Source organism: Catharus ustulatus, chromosome 4, assembly GCF_009819885.2.
Source record: "Catharus ustulatus isolate bCatUst1 chromosome 4, bCatUst1.pri.v2, whole genome shotgun sequence".
Classification (NCBI taxonomy): Eukaryota; Metazoa; Chordata; class Aves; order Passeriformes; family Turdidae; genus Catharus; species Catharus ustulatus.
In genome coordinates this window covers 64,737,993-64,749,011 of record NC_046224.1, presented here as the reverse complement: position 1 = coordinate 64,749,011, position 11,019 = coordinate 64,737,993, and the positions used below count along the sequence as shown (strand labels likewise).

Genomic DNA, 11,019 nt, shown 5'->3' with positions numbered 1-11,019 from the left:
ATGCCTGAATAATTAAAGAATTAGCTTCTAAAAACGAAAAGCGAGCAAATCCTGCATTTTTGTACTCGAAAAGCTGCAGCAGCAATCATCATAGTTCATAGCACATAAATAATTCAAACTGAGCTTCCTTGCCTTTATTTTTTTTTCTTGCAGAAATCCTCTTAGCGCTTCCTAATTAAATGAAAATATTTTATAAGCCATCACTTTCTGACATCACAAGAATATTTTAAACTCCAGATTAGACAAACCGGATTTACATTTTCAGTATTTGCGACCTGATATTCAGGGCCATTTAGAGGAACCATAAGACACCATAAAAGTGGTGATAAATGGGCACGTACTTTTAAAGGGAAAAAAATGGGAAAAGAAACTATTGTGCTGGTCAGCCGAGTTAACACTCATTTCCACTTGGCAATCTGCACTTCCGATTCACACTGCTAAATTAAAAATTTGACATAATCCTAACACAAATTATCCACTCAGTAGGTGCGGGGCGAGGGGGCCATATACTGCAGGATGCCAAGCCAGCGTTGAAAGACGACGTTTCCCCACAGAATTACTAAATTTTACGGGTTTAATTGTGACGGCGCCCCTGAGGGCCGCGCCCGCTGCGTGAGGGCAGCAGGGGGCGCGCTCCGCCCGCCACGCCGGGCCGGCAGAGCCGGGGGAACGTTCTGGAACGGCCTCAGGGCCGCCGTGAGGGGCCGAGCCGCGGCCGGAGCCCGGGGAGGGTCGGGCTGCGTGTCGCTGCCGTGTCCCGGTTAAGCCCAGACGGGCGGGGGGAAGTTCACTCGTTCCCGCCTCAGCACAAATCTCGGACCGCCCCTCGGCCGCCATGCAGCCACTCAGCGCGGCGATCCCGCCTGCCTCCATCTTCTCTGGGCTCCCCCCGCAGGCAGCCGTCCTCAGCCGCCGCCGCCCCCGCCGCCCTCAGCGCGGCCGGGAGGCCTCGGGACGGACGCTCGGTAGCGGGAGCCCGGCTGGCGAGGCGCGGAGCCCTCTCCGGGTGGGGCAGGACCCGGCGGCGCACAGACATCTTCATTTCCCCTTCGCCGGGGAACACAGGCGTGTTCGCTTGGAGGGCCGTGCCTGGAAATACAAACTGGAAGAGGTCGCGGCTCTCCTCCCTTGTTTTCACCAGTTTTTTTGAAATCTTGGGCTCTCTGGAAGCAGCGCTGAAGGGGCGCGTTGGACGCAGGACTGTGTCTGCTCCCAGGCCCCTGTGGGGGTTCCTTGGCTCCTGCGCAGCTCCGGATTAACGCTTTGTGCCACTCCTGGATGCGATCCCAGCCCGTCCTCCGCTGTCCCGTTTAATGCGCAGGAGCGGCGGCTGTAAAATGGCGAGGCTGTCTGTGCGGGGATGTGAGAGGGGACCGCCTGCTCCCCCGGGACTCCTGGCTTTGGATGTAACCAAAATTCCCCATAGTGCTGACATCCACAGCGTCCCGGTCTGTCCTTTTCCTCCCGAGCACGTAAGCCCCGGAGTGTATTCCAAAGACAAGGTTGCTAAAATCATACTTTTAAGAAACCCATACCGATTGTTTAAAAATACTTGCACTGAACCCTTGTAGCGATTCTTACGTTAATTTATCGCTGCTCCTGAGCACTGCGTTTTTTATTTTAAAATATTACTATTTTAAAATATTATTTAAAAGCAACTTTTTAAAAACCGCACACAAACACCCTCCCCCCCAAAAAAACCCAAAAAACAAAACAAAACAAAACAAAAAAAAAACCACAAAAAGCCAACCGTTGCCCCCGTGTCATGATTTTAACACGAGAGTTTATCAGTACATCTGAATATTTTTTAATTCTTCGTGAAGGGGAAAGTACATCCCGGGATTTAAAACTTTCCCCGGGTGCGATGGTGGATTTTAATTCCCGCAGCCAGCGCCGCTGCCGGTCAGGAGCAGAGGGATAACCGGGGATATACCACTGTAAAACAATCCCGAGGTGTCTGCAGAGAGTGGCACGGTCATGTTTAGCACTGGGGTTTGTCACGCTGCTCGGGATCACCCGGGCATCGTCCTGGTTAATCCGGTTGGTTTAGACGGAGCGCTGTCTGACGCAGACATTGAGACAAAGCCTGTCAGACAGAGCCGGAGAAAAGCTGTTCATGTTAATGACTTTGCATTACCTCGAGTCTCATTTTTTCCCGGTATATTGAAAAAGGCCAAGAGATTAGATATATATATATATATATATGTGCATATAAATATATAATATGTACTTAATGTATTTTGTAAGCATAAAAACTAAATGCCGATCAGAATATCTCAGTCCCGGGTTAACCCTTTATTAAACTGTTTTGGGAGATTCTGCAAGGCCTAGTGCACAGGAATGGGGTTGCTGCTTCATACAGAAAAAAAAAAAAGACATTGCAGTGGAGGGAAACAAATCAAATAAATAAAAAGCAAACTAAGAAAAGAACCAAACCAACAACAACTAAAAAAGAAGGTTCCTTCCCTCCGTGGTTGGAGCGTCGCAGAGGGTGATCCGAGCAGCGGCTCAATCTCCGGGAGCCAGCAGTGCTGTGCCTAAACTGGTATTTGGGGCTGTGTTCTTGCTGCTTTTTTATTTTCTTTCTTTGTTTTACTGAGATCTCCGCAATATTTTGGGTTTAGGCAATTAACTCTTCCTGTTGCTAATTTTACGGTCAGGGAGGGCAGCGTGCGGGCCCGACGCCGCAGCCCTGCCCGGGTCCCTGTGGGTGCGGCGGGCTCCTCGCTCCCCGCGGTGGGCTCGGTGTGTCCCTACGAGCCCGGCCGACTTCCAAGGGTGCTCTTCTATCGCCTCGCCTCGCAGCGAATAACGATGGGCTGGAAAGGCCGGACGCGGATAAAAATGAACGGGGTCGGGGGCAGCCCCGCGGCGGTGTTTGTTGTCGGGCGCGCTCCTTGTGCTGCTTCCCCTGCGGGTGGGGCCGGGGCAGCGGCGTTCGCAGCCCGTGTAACTGCGGTGTCCGTGGGACCGCGGGCGGAGCGCAGCGTGCTGCCTCTGCTTCCTCAGGGAACGCACGAGTCTGCAGGTCCTGCTCCAGAGTGCGGCTGTCGCATCTCCTAAAAGCGTTTTTCGGTTATGAGAGCGTATTTTTAAATTTTATTTTATTTTATTTTATTTTTAATTCCCGTTTTGACTGTAACTTTCGTACACTTTCTCTAGTGCTTACATAGTTTTGAGAGTGGTACAGTGAATTTGGGATTTGAAACGAAGTCGTAGGGTTTATTGCTTGTTAATGTGGGCTTTTCAAGTGAGGCTGCTTAAGTCGATATTTAGGCCTTTCTCAAAAGGTGACCCGTTTTCTCCTAAGGCTTCAGCGCCCAGCACCTAGCAGGGAGATCCACGGGAACAGCGAGTGCTTAGCAAGGAGGAAAATAATTTTCTTTGTATTAAAAATGAAACTAGGAGCCCCAGTGGCATGTCCGTCTTGCAAAATGGGGAACTAACTCTGCGTTTCCCTCTTGCATTTTTCGAGTAGCGCATGTTACGTGGAGAGCAACTGGAAATCGCAAAGAATTTTCAAATAAATAACTTTCACGGAGCACTGGTGAATAAGTAACACTGATCGTTAAAGCAGTTAATGGATTATTAGAAAAGTGATTTGTTTGAAGCGTGAATGGAAGCAGAATATTGCGGGGTATTTGATAATTCAGTGTAATCCCTTTTCGCTGCGCTTTGGAGGGGAATATTTGCTAAACCCCTAGTTTTGGCTCCCGCTGCCGTGCCTGTTCTTCGGTGCCACTCGAGCAGGGCACCCACTCCCTGCAAAGGAAGGGATCCTGGACGATGGGGAGGGATCCCGAAGAGTTTTGGGAGCGGCTCCGTGCCACTCGGGCCGGAGCAGCCCTTTCCCGGAATGCAGCCGCCGGGGAGGCTGTGCAGCATTGTCCCCCTCGTCTCTCAAGGCTGAGAAGAGAAAGGAAAATACACCTGGCTCCTGTAGTGATTCTCATAGGGCCTCGTTCCCTTCCACCCTAAGTCAATAGAAATTTTGTCTTTCCGTTAATTAAAAAAGTACAGTAAGGCCCTGTTCGTCCCCTCCACAGTTTTGTGGGGGTTTGGGGGATTTTTGGTTGGGTTTTTTTGGGTTTTTTTTTGTTTGTTTGTTTGTTTTTTCTTTCTGGAAATTCTTAATAATGGACTAATGTAATAAATGTGGATACGAAGTGGGTACTGAAAAAAAAAATCCCAAACAAACAACAATAAAAGCTCAAAATAAAATAAAATAATAAAATAAAATACAACCAGCCAAAAAATCCAGCACTTCCTGAACTCTACATTTTTACCGTTTGTGAAGAGGAAGGTCAATACAAGCAAAAATACTGAAATCTTGTTTTATGAAGTCTCTGTTATAATAAGCATTCTTCAAAATGCCCATCAATTCCTAATCATTGAAAATGAATAGCTATCACAATCTTTTTACCTGAAATGATTAGTTCTTAAACGGGTAGGGTCATGTTTTAAATGTTCCATGCTTCTGTAACCGCGTTACTGACATCTTTACTGCAGTGTCAGGCAGTATTTGAACTACAAAAGTAGCAATTAAGTGAGAGGGCTCTTTAGAAACGTATTTTATGTTTCCTTCTAAGTGCGGCGACACTGGGGCTCGGGGGATGTCCTGTCTTTTCTTTCTTTCTTTCTTTTTTTTTTTTTTTTTTTTTTTTTTTTGGCCACTAACTATCAGTCCTTCAGCATCAATAGGCTTCCCTGAAAGGTACTGACAGTTTCGGGCATGCTCTGCTACTTTCCCGTCATTTCCAAGTAAACTCCGATGTGGTCCCAGAATTATTTCCTGTATTTATATGTTTATGATTTAAAACCAATTGCGACAAAGTAGCCCTTAATAGTAGAATGTCTACTGTCTATAATGTTGATTAGCTTCCCACTGGGAGCTGTCGTCTGGATACAGTTTTTTTTTCCCTCTCTATTTTAAATGTTTCCAAATAATCCTGCATCCTTCTAGCAGAGAAAGCGGGGAAGCGTCTTCTAAAATGTTATTTAACGCGAAATAACGACGCGTTTGAACGTCCACAATGTACCGATTTCGTGTCTGTTCTCAATCTATTACCTCAAATAACATCCCACGCTGTGTTCAGGGCAGGCGTTTGCTCTCCCGGCTCTTCCTGTGTCCTATTAATAGGACAAATCCGCCCGCGCATGACCCTTCCTACAAGAATTCAGTTACAGTTTGCTTTGACTTATCGCTGCCTGTAAAATGGGTCCTTTAATAAAAAATAATAATTAAAAAAACCCAAATACGAATATCTTTTCTCTTTCACAGCACTTCGATATGGAGCTTGGGGGGGAAGATCACCACGAGTGTATGCCCTATAATGCAAGAAAGGTGCTGAACCTCGCCTGCATCCACACCAGAAATCTGCTGGCTTTTACTAAATAAATTGTGTTTAATTTAGCATTTTTTATCCCAAGGAAATGTGTTTTGGTTGTTATGCAAAAAGCAGAGCGGCCGTCAGGGTCTTGCCGCTAATTTCCCCAAACTTTGTCAAGCGTTGTCGGATCAGGAGGTGAAAGTACTTGGATAAAAAGCCTCCTTTTTAAAAGAAAAAAAACCCACCAAATAAACACACAAAAACAAACGAACAATTTTTTTTTTTTAGGTAATAATTTAAAAAGTAACAAAACAAACCTATGTTTTGTTTTTAAGGTAAATTTTAGCTGAAGGAGAAACCCACGTGGAAAGGGTGCCGAGAGGAGGAGCTGCGGTCCAAGGGCAGCTGAAAGCCCCGTTCCCATCCCTCGGCGGGACCATCTCCCACCTGGACCCCGGGACACCCCCACCCCGACCGGGCTGCGGGACCACCCCCCGGCAAAAAGCGGCTCCTGCCAAAAATCTCCTGGGAGGGGCTGGGAGATACATCTGCTGGAAGATACTAGGAGGGAAGGAAAAACTGCTGGTACAGATGAGCCGCAAAGCTCTGCGTATTTGTTTCCAATCAGCATCAACACCGCGCCCCACCCTCCTTTTAATTTTAGGGGTTAAAATCGAAGTGTATTTCCTCAGCAGGTACCTAAAGGAAGAACCCTGATGTTTGCTCTGTTTGCATTTGTGGGCTTTTATGCATTTGTTCCTCCCAAGTAGCTATTATCGCTGTTAATGATTGTAAATACGTAAAAAAAAACGTTAAAAAAGTGAATTCGTGGCTAGCAGAGAGCGCTCCTCACTCTCCTGCCAATTAGATTAAGGATGTCGATTTGAGTTAGGGAGCATCCTTCAATTTTAAGGGAGAGGTGCTTGAAGTCAAGAATGCCTTTTATGTTTTGCTGTTTGTTTGCTTGTTTTTCTCTTTTATCGAAGGCTTTTTCCTTTTAGTATTTAAGCCATGTTGGAAGAAGACATTTCTCCTCCGTGCTCCTTTAGGCTGTCCCTCCCTCGGATGCTCCAGACGGGAGGGAAACAGGCGTAATTTGGGAGGTTTTGTTGTTTTTAAAAAACGTTTGTCGTGCTGTAACCATTATTCTGAGGATCCTACGAGGTTTTCATTCACCGGCTTTCAGGACTCCTTTCTTCATGTTGCAGCCGGCCCAACTGGAGACTCCGGAGAAAAAAAGAAAAACAATTAAAAATAATAAGAATAAAAATATAAAGCAACCTTCCTCCTTTCCTCCCCGCCACCCCAAAACTAAGCTGCACTCCAAGCCAGGCTTCGCTTCGGGAGTCAAATTACCCCTCTTTCCACCGGGACGCGTGAGAGTCATTTTATCTGCCTGAACTTTAGGACAAAGCTGTTTTCCAGAGGAAATTTCCACTCCTGCTGCCGCCTTACACCAGAGGGCGCCAGGAGCCTTGCCAGGCTTTGCTGCCTGAAGTGGTGCTGGAAATTAACTCTTTGGGCGCTCTCCCTGAATGTTGTTTTAACCTTTCAATTTTAAAATATACAACTGGATTCTAGCTCTCTTTTTTTTTCTTTTTCTTTTTTCTTTTTTTTTTTTTTTTTTTCACTCGTATAAAATGCGTGTTGGTTTGTTCTGGTTTGGGTTTGTAAGATTTTTTCCCCCCCGTCCTTGTAGTACCCTTTCCCAGCTCTGCAGGGCTTCACCCTCCAGCAGCAGTCCCCTGGGACTCTCAGGAGATGTACAGCTTTGCTCTGTCTCTGCTAATTCGATTCTAATTAAATCACTGGTCACGTTTGCATGACGTTACCATGTTGTCCCTCATAAACTTAGGGGCTGAAACTTGTCTGGCTGTGTTTAAGCTTAAAGAGTCACTTAGGGCTCTTCAAGCAGAACAGCTAAAGCATGGCACCAGAGGGGAAACAGTGTGGTGAGGGCCTGGCACAGGTTGCCCAGAGAAGCTGTGGCTGCCCCATCCCTGGAAATGTTCAAAGCCAAGTGGGACAGGACTTGGAGCAACCTGGGCTATTGAAGGGTGTCCTGGCCCACATATGCATGGGGTAAGGTCTCCAACAGAGCTTATAATTCTAAATAAATTACCAAAAAGGAAGAGAAATAGTAAAAAAGAGAAGAAGAAAGAATAAACTATTAGGATAGGTCATTTCCATGTTTCCTGTAAATATTTATCAAGAAGCTAGATATGATTTTGCTATTCACATCTGAGGATCAACAGAAATGCAAATAATTATTTTAAAAATCTGAGCATAAAACATAAAACCCAACAAATAAAAACATTGTAATTCTGGAGGCTGGTGGGAAAACCGTGAAAGAGAAATGTCGTTGTGCTATTTAAATTAAAAGATGGCTTAAAAAAATATGGGCCTGTTTGTTCATTTATATAATTTAATTTAGCATCTATCAATCATAAAAAAGAAAATTAATCCAAGGTTGCTGACTTTACTCAAGCTCTAATTCCTTTAAAGGCTCAGACTGTATTACTTATTTGTTCATGTTGAGTTTTATCTTTGAAGTGTGTGCATAAGATGAGAATCTTTGTTTCAGAGCAAATGGGATGGTGTGCTGGATATTGTGAGAAAATATTTTAAAAGGCAACGGAAGCCTTCCAATCCTAAACTTGGAAATATGTGGTGTTTTTCTGTGCCCAACATACTGTGTGTGGTGGAACTCTGACATTCACAGGTCTCAATGGATGTTCATGTCTGGCCATGGCAGTGATGGATGCTTGATAACTTGCTTGATTTTTTTTTTTTTTAAGGAGTAGGGGGAGGGCCTTTGGAGAGACTTCTTGTCCCTTGAACAAAACAAAACAGAAAAAAAAAATAACATTAAAATGCACCTTGGCCCTTTTGTCACTTTCATTGAAGCAGATGGTATCCCCCTCTTTGACTTTACTGGGAACAGGACCAAGCCATTTAAAATGCTATTTTGTAATATAAATCTTTAAAGTCTTAAATATTTCCATACAGTGGAGCAAAGAAGTCTCAAACGTCATCAGAAAGACTGCTTCTTGTTAGGCTGTTACAATGTGCCATTTCTGTTCAAATAACTTTTACAAATAAGAGAGACAAATACATTTGTACAGCTCAGAAGTTTGACACTACAGTTGGGTGTTTGCAGCTTTTATACATTATGGCATTTCTGACAATAATTTTAACTCTTTGGTTGCATAAAACAAAGCCCAGATGTTTCTCAGCAGCAGCATTTCCTCATCAGGGCTTTTAGCTGAGCCTTACAGTGAGTGTAGAGTTTGGTTACAGCCAAGCTCAAATCTAAATTTTCCAAGAGTATGCAAAGCAGGGGTAGGAAGAGGGAAGAGGGACACAGAAGGAGGAAACTATCTTCTTCTCCAGATGTGCCAAGTCTACGCCTGTGGGACCTTGGAGAACTGTTAAGTTCTCGTCTTTGAAACTTCTTCCCTCTTTGGCGGTGGCTCTAAAAAGGATTAAGTGAGAGAACATTGCAGAAAAAGCCCTCTAAATACTCCTGCCTGGGAAGGCCAGGGAGGCTGCCTTCTCCAGGTCTACAGGGTTCAAATCTGAATCCTAAGCTGCTGTGATGTCCTTCTGAGCACCATGTCTTCTCACTCAGGAATACAACTTCCATGGATTAGTTGTTTGTTTTCCCCTAGCCTTAGCTTGCCTGGGTAAGCATAACTGAGTATATATTCATGTATTCATACAGGTCTTACCAGTGATCTCCTAATAGGGGAGTATCGTCCAAGTGAAAATGTACCTGATTTTTTTGCTAAATTTTTTGCTACAAGTCTCCAGTTTTTTTCTTTTTCTGGGTGTGTTGTATCCAACTCTGATGTCTTTTCAGGGGTGTAATTGTCTTTATAGCTGGTGTCTTTGCAGTATGTTGTGCAGTGGCCTACGCTTACATTTTCTGGTGATAGATGCCCTCATCTGAAGAAAGACAGACCCATCTTTTAAATCCATATTTTGAAGTAGATGATGATTAACAAAGGGAAAAAAATAGAAGAAGGGTAAGGGTGCGTATGTATTGTGGTACATTGTGGTGAGAAAGGAGACTTTTGTTGTCTCTGTACCTTCCTTGTCTCAGGAGATACCTGTGGCTCCTTGTAAGATGCACACAGACTAAAAATATTTACATGATTAAATGTGTACTGCAAGGGGAATAAAAGCTTAGAACTGTCAAGCTATAAACCCTTTGGAAGGAAATACATCTTTGAGGGAGAGGCTTTAAACCGTGGTCTTTTCAGAGGGGGAAAATAAATAGAAAAACCACCAACAAAGTCATGATAAAAGTAGAGAAAACAGAAAATAGTTCTACAATTGTACTTGTACATTTCTTAACAGTTGAGTAACCTTTCCTTCATGCTTTGGGCCTGATCTTGAAGAACATCTTAGCCGGATATCTCTGAGGACCATGGGGTACCACATAGATCAGATCCATGTGTTTGGGTCAAAAGTGGCTGCAGCTCATAGAGGATAACTATCAGCAGAAACTCAAACTCCTTTAAGCCAATAGCAGCAGAGGAGTGAAAATGCTCTGTAATGATGTCCTGAAAGTGTTTAGTGGTATCTGCCTTTAATCACTGAAAGCAGTTCATTCTCTTGTGCTGCTGATTCAGAGACTTGCAAGCAGATCTAAAAAGAGCGTCACATCAAAACACTGGGAAAACACAGAGATGGACATGGTGAATACCAGAATAGCTCCTAGGGTTACAGCTCTGCACACAAATGCAAGCATGAAAGTGCCGACATACAAACCAGCAGAGCTCGTTGGGCATATTCTAACTGCCCTAGGAAGAATTATTGTAGTTATTCTTCAAATGAGTGCAATATGGCCCATTTTGACTCCAGTATCTTCCTTGAAATAACAAGGGATTCTCTCTGTGGTTAGAGTGAGTAGGATGGAACTAGGGACCTCAGTGGGATTTTTGGGTAGGAAAGCTGGGTCTATACACACCCACTGGCATCAGCAGAGTCTCTGTGCCTATTTCGTTATTACTTTTATTTACAGTAATTTCACGACCATAAGGCGCACCGGACTATAAGGCGCACCCCCCGGGAGTCGGTAAATTTTGCAACTTTGCAGATCAGATAAGGCGCACCGGACTATAAGGCGCACTTTTTTTTTTTTTTTTTTTTTTTTTTAGTGAGGCTCCGCCCCCAGCTCCCCCCGCGCGGTTGCTGGCCAAGGCCCCGCCCCAACCCGGCAGCCATTGGCCCCCGGGCCTGCCTGTATCCACCATTCCGTGCGGCGTCCCCGGGGCCGGAAAATGCCCGCCGCCGCTCCGTGCGGTGTCCCCGGGGCCGGAAAATGCCCGCTGCCGCTCCGTGTGGCGTCCCCGGGGCCGGAGAAAGCCCTCCGCCGCTCCGTGCGGCGTCCCCAGGGCCCCGCTGCTCCAGAGTTCCCTGGTGCTCCGGGTGCCCCCATGTCGGCGGGCTTGCCCCGCGCCGCCACTGCCCTGCCTCCCATCCCTCGCTCGGCTCGGCGCACTGCGGCCCCGTCGGCCCCTATCGGGCTGTGGCCCCGCTGCCTCCAGCACCGCAGCCCCGCTGGCTGCGCCTGCCCCTATCAGCTGTGGCGCCGCTGCCCCCAGCACTGTGGTCCCGTCGGCCCCTATCGGCCTGTGGCCCCGCTGCCGCCAGCACCGCAGCCCCGCTGGCTGCGCCTGCC

At 46.0% G+C, this 11,019-nt stretch overlaps 1 long non-coding RNA gene across 1 annotated transcript; it reads left to right on the top strand.

The window, feature by feature from the left end:
• Positions 1–2,331: 2,331 nt before the first annotated feature.
• LOC116994908 lies at positions 2,332–7,729 on the top strand. The gene is made up of 2 exons (XR_004417618.1): positions 2,332–2,545; positions 5,666–7,729. It is a non-coding gene; the product is annotated as an uncharacterized LOC116994908 (long non-coding RNA).
• Positions 7,730–11,019: the final 3,290 nt, after the last annotated feature.